Below are 20,250 nucleotides of genomic sequence, written 5' to 3' on the forward strand. Positions count from 1 at the left end.
CCTCTTTCCAGGCAACAGATGTGTGATTTATTTCTCTGTGTCTCCTGCTGGGGTCTATGCATCAGGCCGGTATGCATTCCAATTTGAGTACAACTTACCTCCTGATTGTTACACAAAGGTCAGAGTTGGGTGATGCTGGACGCCTGGTAGTAGGAGCCATGCTTTCCCATTCTCGCAGTAAGCTTCTTGATAACTGGGACTTTTAGACACTCTAATGAGAATTTGCCACTTGGATATCAAGGTCTTGATTGTGGCACATGTAACTATTTCATTTTCTATTTTCTGTACAACCTTATGTTTATTGTTTGCATTATGTAAGTTATGGGCAACATCAGGTATGTGATTAGGTTTGTCTCTAATGCTTGCTAGCTTGCTGAGAGTGTATTTTTATAGTTAATAGAGATTTCTGAGTTAGTTTACATTTATTAACCCCTGATGGTAAATGTTCTGCCTCTATGACTTAAGGCTTATACAGCATATATTTGAAACATACTAAGCTTCAATGGAAGCCCGCCACACTTTATTATTTGTCTGTTTTGTTAAACACATTGCTATGTCGCTTTTCATTTTGTGCACAACCATATATTCAATGTTCGCAGTCTGCGGGTAAGGGGCAATATCATGAATGGGACTAGGTGTGCCCTTAACAAAGCATACAGATTCTCCCTAGCTTGCTGGGAGTGTATTTTTATATACAATTGTATATTCACTAGTCTATCGTCATACACTTCTTGAAAATACAAGGAAATACACTTTTGAATTTCTTTGATATTTGTAGAACGTCCTGTTGGAGTCTTAATAGCGTCAATTATAACCCTCCTTTTTTGTAATTTAGTTATGTTTGCAAGGAATTTCCCTGCTTTTCCTCCATGCCTGTAAAAAAAGCCTCTTCTTAAGATCATCTTGTGCAACTTTCTGAGTTAGGAATAGTTCTCTTTCTTTTTTGGCTCTTTGGTAATTTTCCCAAAACACCCTAGAAGGTTTACTGATGTAAGAGTTATATGTGTTGTGTAATTGTGAGGCCAACTCCATATCTCTGGCTAAGTATTTACGTTTTAGAACCACTAAATATGTTTTAATTTCTCCCCTTATCACCGCCTTAAAAGTCTCCCATATGGTTTCCATGTTTATTTCTGGTGTTGCATTGGTCTGAAAAAAATCTCTCCACTTTATTCTTAACCATATCTTAAATTGTGTGTTGGCAACTAGATATTTGGGGAAGAAGAATCTATTTAGGTTGTTTTCTTGTGCGTTTCTAATTTTAAAAAATAAAAAAGCAAGAGAAGCGCGGACTCAAGTGTAGCATTAAAAGTTTTAATAATACATATCACACATAAAATTAAAAACTCACAAGATGCTTATAGCATGTGTGCATATCATAGCCGTCTGCTATAAATGACCCAATATTCAATGTCCCTCCGAGTCTGTATCCCGTAAATTAAAGGATCCAAAGTTTCCCTTGGTATACGGAAGCTTGTTACTTACAAGCCGGCAAACACCCGCTCTGCAGTCGCGGGGAGATGACGTCTTACGTACGTCGGAAGATCAACAAGTCCATAGACGATTAGAAGAGTTACGGATCCTCCGGTCGACCAAAAAGCAGTATACTTCAACGGGTTTCATCCCGATCGACAGGACTTTGTCAAGAATACTGCAACAGCTCCTATAGTGCCCTTATATACTTGGCTTTTGACACTCCCACATGATATAAAGTATAAATATTCATTGATACATGTATAGAGGGCTCTAAGGGGATAATAAGTATATACAATAAAAACACTATTATCTTATTAAATGTAACATTAAAAACAATGGGTTAATGTAAAAATCCCCTCAAAATTAATATATTATATATAACATGCGGCAATGTGATAATACTATATTAACTGCAATCTTAAAGCAAATACATATTACACATGTATAAACTTTTTCTAATTATTCTGTATCAGTTATAATTCCCTACATAATATACATTGTACTTATTGGATCCTGCCAATTTCATTCATAATTCATACATTACATAAACTACAAAAAACACTAACAAACATATTATCATACAGTTAAAAATATCTGATTGTACAATTAAAAAATGTATCTTGCATTTGATGGTGTATAAAAATTCATAAAAACGCCTGAATGTCTAGCTCTATATTTAACCCTTTAGGCTGGAGGCAGTCTAAGGTTTTTATCCAAAAGGTCTCCCTTTGTCTAAGCTTCAATAGCCTGTTAGTATCCCATCTATCTTGTGCAACCCATTCTATAATTTTAATACTGAGATCTTTGGGATTTTTATTGTGACAAATTTTAAAGTGATAGGACACACTGTGATTGTCAAAACCTGTTTCTATATTGTTTATATGTTCTCTAAGACGATACTTGATTTTTCTTTTGGTCCTTCCAACGTAAATCATGCCACATTTGCAGCTAAGTTGATATACCACATAGTTAGTGTGGCATGTACACCTAAATTTGCACTTATATACATGACTACCATCAAAATTGGTAAAGGTAGTGTGATTAGTATCTATGAGGGGACACATCACACATTCTGAGACTTTACAGGGATATAGACCTACGTGTCCCCCACACCAATTAGTTAGAGTTCCATTACTTGTCTTATGTTTCAATTTCGTGGGTGCTATATCATTTTTTAAATCCTTATTTTTCTTGAATATAACTTCTGGTTTGTCCCCTAGCACACTACCTAATATGGGATCAATTTTTAAAACCTTCCAATGTTTATTAAGAATATTTTTGATTTGGTAATGTTGGTTGTTATATTTGGTGATGAATTTAACATTCCCTTGATCTGAGTTCTTAAACTTTTTATTTTTATTTATATTCTTGTTTTCTACTTTATTACCAATAAGCTGCGATCTATCCATATTTATAACTTTAGTTCTAGCCTCATCTAATAATTTGATGTCATATCCTTTTTCTAAAAAATTTTGGGTTAGATAATCTGCTTCCTTATTAAAATCTTCTATATAGGTACAGTTCCGTCTGATCCTCTGATACTGTCCTAGAGGCACATTATTTATCCACTGTTTGTAGTGTCCACTCTTGGCATTCAACAAACCATTTCTATCGGTGGGCTTGTGGAACCTTATTTGTGAGGATATCCCTATATAAAACTAAATCTAAAAATGAAATAGATACAGGGGAACTTTCATATGTAAATTTTAGATTAAAATTGTTACAGTTAATATGGGATATAAAATCATCAATTTGATCTTTAGAACCCTGCCAAATAATTAAAATGTCATCTATAAATCTAAAATATTTTATTATATTATTAAAATAAGGGTTATTTTTCCAAATAAAATTATTTTCAAACGAGGACATGTATAAATTAGCGTAAGACGGAGCGAAGGTCGTGCCCATCGCGGTACCCTGTACTTGGTGGTAAAAAATTCCCTCAAATAAAAAATAGTTATGAGTAAGAACAAACAGTATAGCATCTTCAATGAATTTTTTCTGCGATTCTGGTATGTGTACATTCTTAAGAAATTCCCTAGTAGCTTCTATACCTTTAGAATGGGGAATACTAGTATATAAAGCAGCTGCATCGCAGGTTATCCAAAAGTAATCTTGGTGCCAATCAATACCCTCCATTTTATTTATGACATCGATTGTGTCTCTGAGATAGGCTCTGGTGGAAACCACAATGGGTTGTAAAAAGGAGTCCACATATTTTGACAAATTGTCACATAAAGAGCCTATCCCAGAGACAATCGGTCTTCCTGGTGGATTTACAGGGTCCTTATGGACCTTGGGAAGATGATAAAAACAAGCAATCTTAGGGGACACTTCATATAAAAATTTAAATTCATCCATATTTAAAATTCCTATATATTTGGCTTCATTTAAAAGTGTGAACAATTCTTTCTTAAATTTAATAGTGGGGTTAAAAGTTAAAGGTATATAAGTATTAGTATCCCCTAGCAGGCGGAGTGCTTCTGCTAAATATTCCCTCCGGTTTTGTACCACTATGCCACCGCCTTTATCGGCGGCCCTAAAAATGATATCATTATCTGTGCTAAGTGTTTGGAGAGCTAACCTTTCCTCCCTGGAAAGATTATCCTTATCAGCTTGTAATTTATGAGGAATTTTTTTGGAGAGTGTCTCAATATCCTGACATACTAACCTATTGAATATTTTGATATATTCAGTTTGGGTGTGGATAGGGTAAAAGATGGATTTACGCTTCAGGCTGCAATGTTTGACTGTAAAGTCATCATTATCTTCGTATATAGAAATACCAGATAAATTTAAATCCGCTTCAAGGTTATCTATTTCATCCAACTCCCCTAAATTCTCTAAGATATTAATATCTTCATTTGTAATAGTATCTATGGTTTCCAGATTATCCTGTCTAGCTAATTTTGAAAAATATCTTTTGAGGGTCACTTTCCTAATAAATTTTTGTACATCAATATAGAGATTAAAAAAATTAGGTGTACTATTAGGTGCATAATTTAAACCCTTGGTGAGTAATTGGAGTTCACACTTGGAAAAAGTCTTATCTGATAAATTAAAAATCATTTTAGTATTCTCCTCTAGTTCCATCGCTCTTTGTTTCTTTTTCCTTGATTTATATCCTCCCCTATTTCCTCTTGGTCTATTTCGTCTATGGTTCTTTTTGGATTCCTCTGACTGGAGGATTTGGTCAGAGCACTCTCCTTCTCTATATTCTGCCACTCTGTGTGGTGATACTGGGGTATCTGCGGTCTGTCCTGTAGGTGCCCTCGATTCTGTCCTGTCCCCTGTTGTCTCCAGGGGGGTAACCCTAAAAAATGTTGTTGGTGACCTTGACTCTTATTATTGGGTTTATTCAATGTACTAGGTGTATGGGCATTATTATAATTATTTTTAGGTTTAGCTCCTTCCTGCTGCCACCTAGGTGATTGTGGCAGTTTATTGAATTCAGAAAATCTGTTGTGTGTGGGAACCTCATACCAGGTATTTTCTTCCCTATTCTGGTTTCTAGTTTGTACCCTCTGATTATAATGTTCCTCTCTATTTACAATATTTCCATTGCCCTTATGTTTATTTTTCATGTGGCCGCGCTCTTGATCCCAATTCCCCCTTGGTATATCTTGGGTATTGGTTTTAATATGTTTGTCCAAGGATTTATTATCATGATACATATTCCTATGTGTTCCTGTAGATTGAACCCTTGTATGACTCAAATTGGAATGGGAAAGTGTCTCATTATCCACCTCATAGTTTTCTCTACTTCTATATGATGCATTCTTTCTATAGGAGTAGACTTGATCAGTTTTAAAGTCTTCCAAATCTCTCTGTAATTTTTTAGTCTTATTGCTTTTTAATTCACTGGAGAAGGAGTCTACCCTCAATTGAATATTTTTGTTTAAATCCTTCCACTTTTGGATGTGTTCATAAGGTTGTATCTTATTTACCAATTCATCAATTTCCGTTTTTAGGGAATTCAATTTATACTCTCCATAAGAAGTTCCCAAAAGAAGATACTAAAAAATACAAAAGCAAGAGAAGCGCGGACTCAAGTGTAGCATTAAAAGTTTTAATAATACATATCACACATAAAATTAAAAACTCACAAGATGCTTATAGCATGTGTGCATATCATAGCCGTCTGCTATAAATGTCCCAATATTGGAGAAGCAGCAGGACTATTCTGTATTTAAGGACTGATCTTTGTTTAATAAGCACTTCAGTATCCTACTGATATATGGACTGTGATTTTTGTAAGTACATCATTTCGGATTGGATTTCATATATACCTGTGTATGGACTCTTATATGTATATATAAGTTTACACCTTATGTTTTTATGAACTATTGCACTATTTTATAGAGTCAGTGTATATTAAGGGACATATTATATGGTACAGTGTATATTTTTATTTTTTAGTAATTTATAATAGCGCCTTGTTGTGTGTTTTTTTACACACTTTCTTTTGTATTTATTGTATATCTCCTAACTGGGCAGCTTTTATTTATTACTTTGCAATTTAATTATTATTATGGAAAACATCGTAGTAGATATGGCTAGTGAGACTGGTTCAACCTCTCAAGGTACACCTGCATACACAGTTCCAACGAGATTTGGGAACAATACATTGCGTACATGCATGCAACGATCATCTAATTTATTAGAAGGGAACACTAGCAATGATACATATTCTGACCCTATTACATTATTTAGGGATTTAGAAAAATTGCTTCTTAAGGATGCCAAAGAGTGGCAAGATTTGGTACTCTTGGATAATTATATCCTCCATGACATCATACCCAGAGGTCTTAGAATTTTTAAGTTTCCAGCGTTCAATTTGGACGAGGTGGAGTACCAATTAGAATGGGAACAGATACTACACACCTGTTCTAAGGCACTCATTAAATTATTAATAAAATATAGAGAGTATAAATTGAATTCCCTAAAAACGGAAATTGATGAATTGGTAAATAAGATACAACCTTATGAACACATCCAAAAGTGGAAGGATTTAAACAAAAATATTCAATTGAGGGTAGACTCCTTCTCCAGTGAATTAAAAAGCAATAAGACTAAAAAGTTACAGAGAGATTTGGAAGACTTTAAAACTGATCAAGTCTACTCCTATAGAAAGAATGCATCATATAGAAGTAGAGATAACTATGAGGTGGATAATGAGACACTTTCCCATTCCAATTTGAGTCATACAAGGGTTCAATCTACAGGAACACATAGGAATATGTATCATGATAATAAATCCTTGGACAAACATATTAAAACCAATACCCAAGATATACCAAGGGGGAATTGAGATCAAGAACGCGGCCACATGAAAAATAAACATAAGGGCAATGGAAATATTGTAAATAGAGAGGAACATTATAATCAGAGGGTACAAACTAGAAACCAGAATAGGGAAGAAAATACCTGGTATGAGGTTCCCACACACAACAGATTTTCTGAATTCAATAAACTGCCACAATCACCTAGGTGGCAGCAGGAAGGAGCTAAACCTAAAAATAATTATAATAATGCCCATACACCTAGGACATTGAATAAACCCAATAATAAGAGTCAAGGTCACCAACAACATTTTTTAGGGTTACCCCCCTGGAGACAACAGGGGACAGGACAGAATCGAAGGCACCTACAGGACAGACCGCAGATACCCCAGTATCACCACACAGAGTGGCAGAATATAGAGAAGGAGAGTGCTCTGACCAAATCCTCCAGTCAGAGGAATCCAAAAAGAACCATAGACGAAATAGACCAAGAGGAAATAGGGGAGGATATAAATCAAGGAAAAAGAAACAAAGAGCGATGGAACTAGAGGAGAATACTAAAATTATTTTTAATTTATCAGATAAGACTTTTTCCAAGTGTGAACTCCAATTACTCACCAAGGGTTTAAATTATGCACCTAATAGTACACTTAATTTTTTTAATCTCTATATTGATGTACAAAAATTTATTAGGAAAGTGACCCTCAAAAGATATTTTTCAAAATTAGCTAGACAGGATAATCTGGAAACCATAGATACTATTACAAATGAAGATATTAATATCTTAGAGAATTTAGGGGAGTTGGATGAAATAGATAACCTTGAAGCGGATTTAAATTTATCTGGTATTTCTATATACGAAGATAATGATGACTTTACAGTCAAACATTGCAGCCTGAAGCGTAAATCCATCTTTTACCCTATCCACACCCAAACTGAATATATCAAAATATTCAATAGGTTAGTATGTCAGGATATTGAGACACTCTCCAAAAAAAATTCCTCATAAATTACAAGCTGATAAGGATAATCTTTCCAGGGAGGAAAGGTTAGCTCTCCAAACACTTAGCACAGATAATGATATCATTTTTAGGGCCGCCGATAAAGGCGGTGGCATAGTGGTACAAAACCGGAGGGAATATTTAGCAGAAGCACTCCGCCTGCTAGGGGATACTAATACTTATATACCTTTAACTTTTAACCCCACTATTAAATTTAAGAAAGAATTGTTCACACTTTTAAATGAAGCCAAATATATAGGAATTTTAAATATGGATGAATTTAATTTTTTATATGAAGTGTCCCCTAAGATTGCTTGTTTTTATCATCTTCCCAAGGTCCATAAGGACCCTGTAAATCCACCAGGAAGACCGATTGTCTCTGGGATAGGCTCTTTATGTGACAATTTGTCAAAATATGTGGACTCCTTTTTACAACCCATTGTGGTTTCCACCAGAGCCCATCTCAGAGACACAATCGATGTCATAAATAAAATGGAGGGTATTGATTGGCACCAAGATTACTTTTGGATAACCTGCGATGCAGCTGCTTTATATACTAGTATTCCCCATTCTAAAGGTATAGAAGCTACTAGGGAATTTCTTAAGAATGTACACATACCAGAATCGCAGAAAAAAATCATTGAAGATGCTATACTGTTTGTTCTTATTCATAACTATTTTTATTTGAGGGAAATTTTTACCACTAAGTACAGGGTACCACAATGGGCACGACCTTCGCTCCGTCTTACACTAATTTATACATGTCCTCGTTTGAAAATAATTTTATTTGGAAAAATAACCCTTATTTTAATAATATAATAAAATATTTTAGATTTATAGATGACATTTTAATTATTTGGCAGGGTTCTAAAGATCAAATTGATGATTTTATATCCCATATTAACTGTAACAATTTTAATCTAAAATTTACATATGAAAGTTCCCCTGTATCTATTTCATTTTTAGATTTAGTTTTATATAGGGATATCCTCACAAATAAGGTATGTGTAAAAAACTTCCACAAGCCCACCGATAGAAATGGTTTGTTGAATGCCAAGAGTGGACACTACAAACAGTGGATAAATAATGTGCCTCTAGAACAGTATCAGAGGATCAGACGGAACTGTACCTATATAGAAGATTTTAATAAGGAAGCAGATTATCTAACCCAAAATTTTTTAGAAAAAGGATATGACATCAAATTATTAGATGAGGCTAGAACTAAAGTTATAAATATGGATAGATCGCAGCTTATTGGGGATAAAGTAGAAAACAAGAATATAAATAAAAATAAAAATAAGGGGGCGTGTCTAACTGGCAGCAGTGATGGCTGCTATTTTTCATGGCTGAGCAATAGAGTAAATAAATCTGCTATTTATTACTCAGAAGATTGGTGATCTTGGGCACTTCTCAACATTAGAGGGAGGTCCAGGATTTACTGAGTTGATCACACTACTTTTAAGAAAGATATTTCAGCCCGGAACACCTTAATTGATGAAGTGCGTAGCGGAGGTCCTTTAGTGGCCTAGGCCTTCATTTCGCCCTCCCCATATTCCTATGAATCTAGGATTAACAGCTATATACGCTGTATAACTTTCACTTAGCAACCATGGAGAAGCAAATTCTACATGCGCTTGAAGAGCTACTAACACATCTAATTCGCATGGAGGAGGAGATACTCAACACAATCCAGCATGCCTATGGGACAACATCTGATATGGAGTGTGTTGCTGAGGCCCTACCGATACCAGTGGATCAGGAGTCACATTTACCCTACATGCTTGCAGTACCTGAGCACCGGACGGACGGAGCGCATATATATGGAGATGAGACCCCTGTGGTGGGTCTACTGCGGTCCGGATGCACTTTGGAGGCTCCTGCTCCAGGTGGGAAAAACCAGCACCAGTATCTTGGATATAAATACTTTTATTAGAGGTTACATTAAAAGCAGCAACGTTTCGTGGTGAACCCACTTAGCAGCATGACTAAGTGGGTTCACCACGAAACGTTGCTGCTTTTAATGTAACCTCTAATAAAAGTATTTATATCCAAGATACTGGTGCTGGTGTTACTACGAGTGCATAATTATCACAGAGGCTATTGCAGCTACCTCTCACACCATGCACCACCTCTACACAAAGTGCTGTATTCATCTACCATTGCCAGGTGGGAAAAAGAGATCCATCATGGATCCAGTGGATATTCATCTAGATTCCCTACCTGATCTATTAAACTGTCAAGTGACTGACTCAGAGAGGAGATCTCGTTGCGACGCTGGACACCCTTGCAGCGAGTGGGGAGGCAGATACACGCCATGCAGCGCTTTTCAGCAGCTCCATGCTGCATTACAAGAACTGATCGCTCCTGTACCCGCTGTTGCGGCTAACAGGTCCTGGATTCCACGTTTAATCCTGCCAGTACCTCTACTCCCAGACAAGCTGCAGCTACATGTTGAGATGCATCAGAGGGTGATAAGTATGTCAATTTGGTCCGTTTATAGCTGCCACCCACCCCAGAAGGACAATTATATGTCACTAGCTGAGCCTCAGAGGAGATCTGGAGTGGGTTAGGATGTTCACATGCAGCAAGTTCATGTTATGTAACTGTCATCGTTCCCTAAGACTTGTTGCACTTTGATCTCATTATGGGACTCTGACATTAGTTCACTAGTGCTAGTAAATACCTTCTAGTTTGATGAGGGGTTCTGGGTTTCTCTCTGTATTTATCGTGTTTTAGGATTTATTTTTTGTCAATGCCATGTGTTAGCTTGTTTTCTGTTTATGAAGTACACATTTACATGTTCAGTCTATCCTACAGATATATTGGGATCCACTGAAAAAGCAGTTCGTCATATATTATTCACTGCTGCAGCTTACCAAATAATAGATTTAGCATAAATATGATATACAGTTGCAGGGCTTCTCCACTAGAGGGGAGTGGAGGAGTACTTATTTATATATATGTATATAGATGAAAGGGGTCACTTATGGCCTCACCTACATTAACCTCTTAAGGACATATGACGGAATTTTTCCGTCATAAAACAATTGAGCAAACTGAAAGCTGTGTCCTTAAAGGGTTAAAGAGGGTTTAAGATCCCAGAACTGTCCCTCCATATATACATAAAGTAGCCTTAGCTAAGAATTTCATATATACTCCATGTTAATTAGGAAGTTCATTCCTATAATTAAAGGCCCAAAAGGGGCCATTTCAGAATCTAATAGTCCTCTCTTATTCAGCATAAGCGTTTTTGGGCCCAAGCGTGGCCTTCAGCCCTACAAGAGGATTCTATAATATGCTCAACGCACAAAAAATAAAATAAAGAGGTTCCTAAAATATATATATTTGCTAATATACATGCCGAATATGGCTCTTTCATTTACAGTTGATATGAATGTGTTGATATTTTACTCAATATGTCTATCTAGCAGGTTGAATCTTAGTTATTATACCGGCAATGGTCTGTAACTACCTTCTTGTGTTAGTTGAGTTATTGTGTCTATCAGTATCATATGAATAGATTTTCCACAGTAAGCCTAATTGTACTTCTTGCCTGATGATTTGTTAACTTGTCATTTAATATTTAGATTTGTATCTAGTATAGACTTTATTGTCTGTTTGTTTGACCTGATGTCATTGTGAACTGTAACATTTTTCGTTTCCTTTTTCTCCTTTTGATGTATTCTTTACAAACCTCAATAAAATAAAAATTATCTTGGGAAAAAAAAAAAAGTTTAAGAACTCAGATCAAGGGAATGTTAAATTCATCACCAAATATAACAACCAACATTACCAAATCAAAAATATTCTTAATAAACATTGGAAGGTTTTAAAAATTGATCCCATATTAGGTAGTGTGCTAGGGGACAAACCAGAAGTTATATTCAGAAAAAATAAGGATTTAAAAAATTATATAGCACCCACGAAATTGAAACATAAGACAAGTAATGGAACACATAGGTCTATATCCCTGTAAAGTCTCAGAATGTGTGATGTGTCCCCTCATAGATACTAATCACACTACCTTTACCAATTTTGATGGTAGTCGTGTATATAAGTGCAAATTTAGGTGTACATGCCACACTAACTATGTGGTATATCAACTTAGCTGCAAATGTGGCATGATTTTCGTTGGAAGGACCAAAAGAAAAATCAAGTATCGTCTTAGAGAACATATAAACAATATAGAAACAGGTTTTGACAATCACAGTGTGTCCTATCACTTTAAAATTTGTCACAATAAAAATCCCAAAGATCTCAGTATTAAAATTATAGAATGGGTTGCACAAGATAGATGGGATACTAACAGGCTATTGAAGCTTAGACAAAGGGAGACCTTTTGGATAAAAACCTTAGACTGCCTCGAGCCTAAAGGGTTAAATATAGAGCTAGACATTCAGGCGTTTTTATGAATTTTTATACACCATCAAATGCAAGATACATTTTTTAATTGTACAATCAGATATTTTTAACTGTATGATAATATGTTTGTTAGTGTTTTTTGTAGTTTATGTAATGTATGAATTTGAATGAAATTTGCAGGATCCAATAAGTACAATGTATATTATGAAGGGAATTATAACTGATACAGAATAATTAGAAATAGTTTATACATGTGTAATATGTATTTGCTTTAAGATTGCAGTTAATATAGTATGATCACATTGCCGCATGTTATATATAATATATTAATTTTGAGGGGATTTTTACATTAACCCATTGTTTTTAATGTTACATTTAATAAGATAATAGTGTTTTTATTGTATATACTTATTATCCCCTTAGAGCCCTCTATACATGTATCAATGAATATTTATTCTTTATATCATGTGGGTGTGTCAAAAGCCAAGTATATAAGGGCACTATAGGAGCTGTTGCAGTATTCTTGACAAAGTCCCGTCGATCGGGACGAAACGCGTTGAAGTATACTGCTTTTTGGTCCCCCGGAGGATCCGTAACTCTTCTAATCGTCTACTGACTTGTTGATCTTCCGACGTACGTAAGACGTCATCTCCCCGCGACTGCAGAGCGGGTGTTTGCCGGCTTGTAAGTAACAAGCTTCCGTATACCAAGGGAAACTTTGGATCCTTTAATTTACGGGATACAGACTCGTAGGGACATTGAATATTGGGACATTTATAGCAGACGGCTATGATATGCACACATGCTATAAGCATCTTGTGAGTTTTTAATTTTATGTGTGATATGTATTATTGAAACTTTTAATGCTACACTTGAGTCCGCACTTCTCTTGCTTTTATATTTTTTAGTATCTTCTTTTGGGAACTTTGGAGTTAACCCCTTCTTGGAGAAGCAGCAGGACTATTCTGTATTTAAGGACTGATCTTTCTTTAATAAGCACTTCAGTATCCTACTGATATATGGACTGTGATTTTTGTAAGTACATCATTTCGGATTGGATTTCATATATACCTGTGTATGGACTCTTATATGTATATATAAGTTAACACCTTATGTTTTTATGAACTATTGCACTATTTTATAGAGTCAGTGTATATTAAGGGACATATTATATGGTACAGTGTATATTTTTATTTTTTAGTAATTTATAATAGCGCCTTGTTGTGTGTTTTATTACACACTTTCTTTTGTTTCTAATTTTAAGATTGAGTGTAATGATGGCGTGATCTGAAAGAATAATTTCCTGTATTTCGGCTTTCATTTCTAATTTTAACATTTTGTCGCTTAGTAAAAAATAATCTATCCTAGACATTGTATGATGTGAATGTGATTCGCATGTGTATTTTCTCGTGTCTGGGTATTACCCGCCAGATATCTTTAAGACATAATGGATTGCAAAAATTCTTGTAAATATTAGTTTCTTGTTTACTATTCCTATTTGATGAAGGTTTCAGTCTATCCAGGGTGGGGTATCTGACTAAATTGAGATCCCCTGCAATTATCAAGTTGTTTGCGGCTATGGAGATTAACTTAGTCTGCAGATTTGCCCAGAAAACTCTATCTACTTTATTAGGGCCATAAATGTTACATAATACTAACTTTATTCCTGATATTTCAAACTGTATAATAAGGTATCTTTCTTCTGGATCTAGCTCCTTTCCTATAATTTTATATTGAAGCTTTTTATGGAGCAAGAATGCCACCCTCTTTTTCCTGTTTATGCATGGTGTTCCTATGACTTCACCCACCCAATCACACTTAAGTTTGTTTAGTTCAATCTCATTCAGGTGTGTTTCTTGCAAAAATGCGACATCTATTTTATGTCTTTTTAATTGAGCTAGTATCTTCTTACGCTTTTGTGGCGATGTGATACCTCCTAAATTCCACGAGGCAAAGTTAATAGAGTTAATCATTTAACTATAAGGTAGTATTGAACCTGAGAAGACTAGGAGCACCGGGGGGGGCAGGGAGGAGAGGGGGAGAGAGGGAAAAAAAATATTAAAAATACATTTGAGCACTATCAAGTTCTTTAACCGGGACACAATTCATAAATATGGTCATAATATTATCTGGCACAACCATTTTATCTGCTGCAGTCTCAGAGTATTATAGCTTTCGATTTTGCATACTCTCTAATTTCTTCAACTGTATGGAAGATCCCATTTTCGTTGTCTGTTAGAATTTTTAGCAGGATATATAACTGTAGCTTTTATCCCGGCCTGAATTAGTTTTGTACATAATGGGGTTATTTCTCTATGTTTTTGCGATGTTTCTGTTGAATAGTCTTGAAACATTAGAATAGATTTACCTTCTAAAAAAAAAGGAGCCTTCTGTCTGTATTGTTGCATTAATTTTACTTTATCTTGGAAATTAGGAAACCTGGCTATAATTGGTCTACTCTTAATTGTTCCGTCTGGTAATGTTTTTATTGGGCCCATGCGGTGTGCTCTCTCTATTACAAAAGGCAATACATTAGATGCTATTCCTAATTCCTGTGGTATTGTCATTGATATGAGCTTGTCTAAGTCTTGATTCACATTTGTCTCTGGTATCCCCAGGATTCTTACATTGTTCCTGCGGGCACGATCTTCTAGTCCGTTTAGATTATGTTGTAAATTAGCTATGTATATACCTTGATCCTCTAGTGTTTGATTCTGTACTATATTAGTATCTTCCAAATCGGAAATGCGTTGTTCTGCCTCATTTAACCTCAATGTGAATTGTTTAATTTCTACAGTTAAGTTACATATGTCTGTTTTAATTTTATCAAACTGTGGTAACATAAGTTCAGCTATCTGCTTTACTAGTAACGAATGCCATCAAAAAATTGTCAATTAACAAAGCTGCAGGGCCAGACCAGCTTTCTGCAGAGCTATACAAAATCCTGTCTGAAGATATAACCCCATTGTTAACATCGATGTTTAACCAATATTTTATTGAAAACATTAATTGTTCTAAATATTTTGCTGCATCTTTAATAGTCTTGATTCTTAAAAAAAACGTATAGACCAATCTCGCTATTAAATAGCGATTATAAAATACTGATGTCTATAATAGCCCATAGAATTAAACAATTTATTGGCGTATTAATACATAGAGATCAGGTCGGCTTCATGCCGGGAAGAAGCTGCGCACGTAATCTCCGTAAATTACAATTAATACTTAATCTTTTTCAAAATAAATTAGGTAAGAGAGGTGCTACACTAGATCCAGATGCAGCAATAGTCTCAATTGATGCGGAGAAGGCCTTCGACTCCATTACTTGGGATCATCTTTTCACAGCACTACAGAAGTATGGAGTCGAGGGCCCTTTCCTCCAGTTTATTTCTCTAATATATAAATCAGCTACAGCCGCTGTTATTGTAAATGACACTTCATCAAAATATTTTAGTATACATAAGGGGGTCAGACAGGGATGTCCACTGTCCCCTTATCTGTTTAACTTGGCACTAGAACCTCTTGCTATTCAACTCAGAAAAGATTTGGACGGCATCAGGATAGGTAAAAGGAGAGTAACAACATTATTATATGCCGATGACCTATTAGTATTAATATCCAACACCAAAAAGAATGTCCCAGCCTTAACACAAATACTGCAAGACTTTGGAACCTTTACAGGTTATAAAGTCAATTCCCCAAAATCAGAAATCTATTGGTTATATAAAAATAAGAAATCGGTGCAATCTTTTCCTTTTAGGGAAGCAAAATATTTTTTTTGTCTATCTAGGTATTAGGTTGTCGATTAACTATAGAGACTGGTATGATTTTAATTACCCGCCAATCTTTCTGAAAATAAAACATGATCTGGAAAAATGGGCAAAGTTTAAACTCACTCTTACTGGTAAAATTAATCTAATAAAAATGTTGTTATTCCCCAAACTGTTATACCTAATGCAAAATTTACCAATATTGATAAAAAAAAGCAGGATCTCAAGGCTTTTAAACAAGATTGTATTCAATTTTTATGGAATAAGAAAAGAAGGGCAAAAGCATATAAAAAGCTCTCAACCCCTAGAAGAGAGGGAGGGTTCGCATTCCGGGATATAGAGACCTACAATATAAGCTGTATTGGAAAGACTGCACTGGATTGGCTAACGGGAGCCGATTACTATGCTGCCTTACAATTAGAAGAAACTCTGTCATATCCATATTCACTTATAGCCTTGTTGCATACCCCTCTTGATAAATGCCCACATAAGATCAAAGGCTTCCCTGCTATTCAGATAGTGCTAAAGGCCTGGCAAAAAATACTTAGGCAGATAGACATGACAATTTCATACTCTAAATACCTACCCATTCAAGGGAATCCTAACTTCACACCTGGAATATACCAAAAAATGCAGCAGCACCACTTCTTATCATCCAAGAAAGTTCCTTTATTGTCACATAGTGGGAGCAGGTAAGATATAGAACAACGTTTCGGGTAATCAACCCTTAGTCATGTTCACATAGTGTTTGTAAAACCTAATCACCCTTAAATAGCTAACAGCCAGGTGAGACCAAACCTTTTCACTAAATTACCTAAACATGCATATCTCTTAATCTCTACTGACATCTAGTGGTCTAAACCTATATCAAAAATACAATTATTTATACAAAAATATTTTTTTTTTTTAAAAGAGAACAATCACATTTGTTGAAGAGCAGATCTAAAAAAGTCAGAATACAAAATACAATGCTAGAAAAGGAAATTTCAAAATATTAAAAAGTATCTTACTCTATAAAAATATACTTAGATCTAATTCCCTGTTCATACCATTGGGGAATAAAGTGTCTAGTTTATTAATCCAAAATGCTTCACGTTTTTTGAGAAGCAATTCTCTATTGTCACCACGTCTAGGACTCTGTATGTAATCTATTATTTGAAATCTTAATTGTGCAATAGGATGTCCTTTACTTATAAAATGGCGGGCAACTGGGGCATTTAGATCACCTGTCCTAATCTTAGATTTATGTTGGACTATTCTGTCCCTAGCTCTCTGGGTCGTCTCTCCAATGTAAATTAGCCCACACGGACACTTGATTAGATATATAACAAAATTGGCATTACAGTTATAATAACCCTTGATCCTGAATTTCTGTCCCGTAAGGGGGTGAATAAATTAATCGGCTTTTATCATATTATTACAACTAGAGCAATTAAGGCAAGGGAAACAACCTGGTGGCGCTACATAGATGATATATTTGGTGGGGAGACGTTGGATCCCTTCAACAGTTTGTTAGTGAATTGAACAGGGCATCAAGATGTATTAGATTCACAATATCTTGGAGTGAAGAGTCAATTAATTTTCTTGATACCAAAGTCTATAAAGATGGTTCCCTCCTAAAAACAGATCTATACAGAAAAGATACTGATAGGAATAGTCTCCTACACTTCTCTAGTGCCCATGCACCTGCTTTAGTGAAATCATTACCATACAGTCAAATGCTGAGAGTAAAGTGGATAGTAAAAGATGAGTCTTTGGCTCTACAGAGACTGCAGGAGATGGGTACTAGATTTGTGCAGTGAGGGTATCCTCCTAGTTTGATTCAGGAAACTATCGATAGGGTGGTGCAGTTACCTGCTGGAAGGGTCAATAGTGGAAATACCCATAAGAGGAAGGACCCTGACAGGATGGTATTTGTGTCTGAGTACAGTGCCTACAGTACAGAAATTCAAAGGATCATTAGGAAGCACTGGTATGTTCTAAGAGAGTGCAACCCTGGGGTACCAGCATTTTGCCAACCGCCGATGCCAGCCTATACTAGACTCCCTAGTTTAAAAGATAAAATTGTTAAGGCTGATGTTGGTTCTAAAAAGAAATCTAAATTGGGATATATTACTTCTGAGAAAAATGGTTTTTTCCCTTGCCTTAATTGCTCCAGTTGTAATAATATGATAAAAGGTGATGAATTTATTCACCCCCTTACGGGACACAAATTCAGGATCAAGGGTTATTATAACTGTAATGCCAATTTTGTTATATATATCTAATCAAGTGTCCGTGTGGGCTAATTTACATTGGAGAGACGACCCAGAGAGCTAGGGACAGAATAGTCCAACATAAATCTAAGATTAGGACAGGTGATCTAAATGCCCCAGTTGCCCACCATTTTATAAGTAAAGGACATTCTATTGCACAATTAAGATTTCAAATAATAGATTACATACAGAGTCCTAGACGTGGTGGCAATAGAGAGTTGCTTCTCAAAAAACGTGAAGCATTTTGGATTAATAAACTAGATCTAAGTATATTTTTATAGAGTAAAATACTTTTTAATATTATGAAATTTCCTTTTCTAGCATTGTATTTTGTATTCTGACTTTTATAGATGTGCTCTTCAACAAATGTGATTGTTCTCTTTTAAAAAAAAAAAATATTTTTGTATAAATAATTGTATTTTTGATATAGGTTTAGACCACTAGATGTCAGTAGAGATTAAGAGATGCATGTTTAGGTAATTTAGTGAAAAGGTGTGGTCTTACCTGGCTGTTAGCTATTTAAGGGTGATTAGGTTTTACAAACACTATGTGAACATGAATAAGGGTTGATTACCCGAAACGTTGTTCTATATCTTACCTGCTCCCAGACAATAAAGGAACTTTCTTGGATGATAAAAAGTGGTGCTGCTGCATTTTTTGGTAAATTTGATGTTATTTGGATCTTTGCAGTGATCCTGTGTCAGCGTGCACACACCTTGGGTTTGAGTGCTGGATATTGATTGTGCTTTTTTCACACCTGGAATAGACTCTAAGATCTTCAAAAATTGGGCCTCAAAGGGGCTTAATAAGGTTACACAGTTAGTAGATCCCGAATCAAGGGTGTGTAGATCCTTTGCGCAGATACAACAGGAATTTGAGATACCAAACAGGGAGTTTTATGCATTTTTGCAGATTAGACATTACCTACAAGGAATAATTCAGAATAATACAGAGTCCTGGAATAAAATAGAACCTTCCATAATACTTTTCCGGGCAGGGAAATATAGTATTTCAACTATCTACAAACTGGTTAATAACACTTTTGGGCGAAGTAATGTGCAAAGACTAGCGGATATATGGCAGGTCACAGTAGAGGAAATTCAGGCAAGTTTTAATTTGGTTGACAGATCAACAATCGCCTCTTCCTGGAGAGAATCACACACAAAAATCATAAATAGAACATACATTACTCCCCAGATAAAGGCTAGATGGGACAAAACCCTAGGTAGCTGCCATAAATGTAAAATCATAAATGCGGACCTCGAACACTGTTTTAGGAGTTGCAGGAAAATTAAAAAAATTTGGTATAAAGTCACGAACTGGGCGTGCAAAATTAATAAAAATAATATACAGTTTAAGGAAAAGCACATCTTTTTTTTTTAATAGGGCAGGAGGAACCATCATATAAAAATATTCGGCAACTTAACATGCTAATCATTACAGGTAGATTACTGATATTAAAATATTGGAAAGCCCAGAGAGCTCCCAGTCTGAAGGAATTCATACAAAAACTTAAAAACCAATTAATATTAGAAAAAATGGACAGCTCAATAGATTCAGAGAACAAAATTAAGCAATTTTTCTACAAATGGAAAAACATTATCATCAGCTTCCCCAAAGAAATACAAAAACAAATAATTTCCTCCTTCAGGGGCATTATTTATATGGAATTAGCCATTGCTAACGGTGAATATGATCTTAGGTAGCCCAGTGGCATGGTAGTGATCGGGAGGAGTCGGGGCATTAGGGCGGGGGGGGGGCGGGAGGAGGAGGAGAAAAATCACTTTTCCCTTTTTTTTTTTTTCTCTTTATTTTCTCCTTTTCAATTGTTAAGAAAATCACCATTCAGTATGCCAAATAATTGAAATAATTTTCTTTCTTTTTTTTTCTATAATTATAATGGATGTTAGTTGAGTTTAAGTTAAACTGTTTTGTCTAGTCAAACAATATATGAATATTACTTATTCTTCCTTTTGATGTATAATTTTGATTGTACAGATGTATACTCATATTTTAGTAAATTGTGATGTCGAAGGATTATTGTGTATAACACCCACAGAATATTGCTTGTTATTGTTTATCATAGTAGTTGGATATCAAAAAGCAC

This window comes from Bombina bombina, chromosome 9 (genome assembly GCF_027579735.1).
Source record: "Bombina bombina isolate aBomBom1 chromosome 9, aBomBom1.pri, whole genome shotgun sequence".
NCBI lineage: Eukaryota > Metazoa > Chordata > Amphibia > Anura > Bombinatoridae > Bombina > Bombina bombina.